The sequence below is a fragment of the Furipterus horrens genome, unplaced genomic scaffold, assembly GCF_987537825.1.
Source record: "Furipterus horrens unplaced genomic scaffold, mFurHor1.1.pri manual_scaffold_9, whole genome shotgun sequence".
NCBI classification, from domain to species: Eukaryota; Metazoa; Chordata; class Mammalia; order Chiroptera; family Furipteridae; genus Furipterus; species Furipterus horrens.
Genome location: NW_028327179.1, coordinates 99,181,712 through 99,184,873, shown reverse-complemented (window position 1 = coordinate 99,184,873; position 3,162 = coordinate 99,181,712).

Genomic DNA, 3,162 nt, shown 5'->3' with positions numbered 1-3,162 from the left:
TGCCAGAACCCACGGAGCCTACGCTCATCTAACAAGTCACAGAACACACTGTGCTTGGGTGACCCACTTTGTAGTTGACGAGCCACCCAGTACGTGAGAGACGCTGTTTACAGTTGCAAAGCTGCCTTTCCCCAAGAATCTCCAAGAGTTTATCAAAATACCTATCAGTGTGTGAACTCTGAGGGCAGGCCTGTGTGCTACTCACACACGTGATCCTGGACAAGACTGTGAAACCTACCAGGTGATCGGCCCGTGTCTGTTGCGTGACTGAAATTAGTTCACTTTGAATACAGAAAACCCTCTTGGAGACACATTTAGATCTGAGATATAAAGATTGATGAATAAAGGCCCATGGAGGCCAATGAATGAGTGATAGAGGCATAGCTCAGGTACAGGACACCGAGCTAAAGCCCCCAGGGTTACGCATCAGGGCGTCTGTGCTCCCCAAAATGAGGACAGTCAGACCTGACGGGAATTGGGCGGGAACTGAGTGCTGTGTTAATCACCAGTTTCAAGCAGAATTAATTACCTCCTTCCTGAAAACTTGTTCTGCTTCTTTCTTTTCCTCTTTGGTTAAAGATGTCAACATCCTGACAACGTGAGGAACCAGGAATCTTGAGCTGTCCCAGATGCTTCGGCCCTCACCCCGTATCCAGTTGCTTACCAGGTCGCCCCTGTCCAATAGCTTCAAGGCCTTGAACTTGCCTCTTTCTCCCTCACAACTGTCCCAGCCCTGTGTCACGATAATGCCATGTGCTTTCTCCTTTTCTTTTGGCTGTGAATTGATTTCTAGAAAAGTCTCTCCCTGCCTCTGGTTTTGCTTTACTCTAGCTTTGTCCCGTCCTAAAACTCTAATAAATCTCAAGTCGCAACCGTAAACTACTCCATGGCTCTCAGCTTGGCAGGAAGACTGCATAGCATGTTACAATGAACAGTGAACACACACATACCAGAGAGTTCAGATGCTATTCAGGTTCAAATACTATTCCGGTGTAAACTCTAGGGTCCCATCCCTGGGGACACACTTAGCAGACAAGGGGCAGGGAAACAGCTCTGAGCTGGCCCTGTGGCCTTCCTGCTAATGGCCTGGTTCCTCGTCATTCTCTGGTGCTCATTGAGGTCCCCCGGGGCCCACCCAGCACACGGATTCCTGGGGGTGCCCATGGAGCGGGGCCTCACAACTGAGGAAATGCTCAGCTTCTTCGCTCTTGTTCAAAGTCAAGACTTCATCCTGCCATGTTTTCATCAGCTGTGATTTCCACAATTCCAGGGGCTGCTCTTCCATTTGGAGGCACGGCTCTTCAATTCTGCACAGTTCTAGCTGTTGCTGCCAGTTCTGGGGACACTGGGAGCCCCAGCAGGGCTCGGTGCTTTTGTGCGTCGTGTGCACTGGCCTGCACGTGGGTTCCAGGACTGATGTCACCGCAGACTCGTTTCCTTTCCTCCAGAACGTCAACGGCACAGCTAACACACCGTCTCCACCACCCCATTCCAGTCACACAAAATCAGTGTCGTTTACTTCATCCAAGGGTTTATTCATGTTCATCCTATTTGTTTACAGCTTGAGAATTTCCCCTGAAAGCTTCCTTTCATCTCAGTTGTGTAGAGCGATGCAGACAACCATGAGTTTAGAGCTTGCTTACCACAAACAGTACTTAAAAGTTTTCAGGTTAAGGTTGATGTTATAAATGCTTTTTTTTTTTTTTTTTTTTTTTTTGAGTTGGGAGTTCCCCAGAGAGATTCTAGATGGAGGCTCTGATTTTACGGAGGCAACTATATGTGCTGAGTGATACCCCAGGGTCACATAACCACTGAGGCCCCCGGCTTCCTGCAGTGACCTCTTCCCACAGCACAAAACTAGCTCAGGAGTGGAATTTGCAAGAAAACAAGCTTAGCTCTAGGATCCCATTATTGAATTCCTCTTCTGTTCAAGCCGCCCTGAGTTCTATTAATAACGCTAGTTCTCATGCATATAAGGGGGTAAACCGGGGTGGGGGGGCAGGATGTTAATGAGATGCTGTGGGAGGAGGTTTGGAAAAGGTTCTTTCTTTTATCCAAACATAAAGCACTCGGGCAAAAAAGCTTGTGATTTGTTTTGTTTCACGCTGGATATTCAGAGAATTATAAATTGTCAGGCGTGTTAGAAAGACACGAGCCATCTAAATCTTCACTGGGGGGAATGTTTCAGAGGATTCTTGAAGTTTTTCTTAAGCTTGGAGGTTCTAAGACCCTTTGGAATTTATGTTCAAGTATGAATTTTAAGAGCCATCCGAGGAGTGAGGTGAATGGAGGAGAGAGAACACTATGGTCCCAGAAGTGTGAACCATCGCCAGGACAATTTGAGAGCTTTTTTTTTTTTTAAATGACCCCAAAGGAAAGCCTGTACCCATTAGCAGTCACTCCCCATGTCCTTCAAGTCTCCCTAGGCAACCACGAATCTGCTATCTACCTCTATAGGTGTGCTTATTCTAGATGTTTCATACAAATAGCATCATCCCGTATGTGTGGTTCTTTTGTCACTGAATGGTTTCGCTTTGTGTTAGTCTGCAAGGCTCGCCGATGTTGCAGCATGAGCCAGCACTCCCTTCCTTTTAATGCCCAAGAGCAGTCCCTCGTGCGGCCCTACCACTGTTTACTCACCCGTCCATCGGCTGGGCTGTTTCCACTTTGGGGCCGCTCTGACCAGTGCTGCTGTGAATATTTGCACACAAGTTTTTGTGTGGAGACACTTTCATTTCTTTTGAGCACATACCAAGGAGTGGAATTGCAGGATCCTAAGTAACTATGTTGCCACCCGCAGTGCGTGAGGGTCCCACTTTCTTCACATCCTGGGCGACATCTATTCTTATCCATTTTGCAATTTCAGCCATCCTAGTGGGGACGAAGGGGTATCGCACTGTGGCTTTGGTGCGCCTGTTCCGAAGGCTAACGGAGCTGAGTACGTCTTCATGCCCTCACTGGTCGCTTGGGCATCTTTCTGGGGGAAATGTCTCAACCTTTGCTCATTTTAAAATTGGGTTATTTATTTTTTTCTTATTGAATTGTAAGAATTCTTTATGCAACTAGATACCAATCCCTTATCAAATATATGATTTACAAATATTTTCTCCCACACGGTGGGTTGTCTTTTCACGTTCTTAATGATACTCTTTGCAGCCCCAA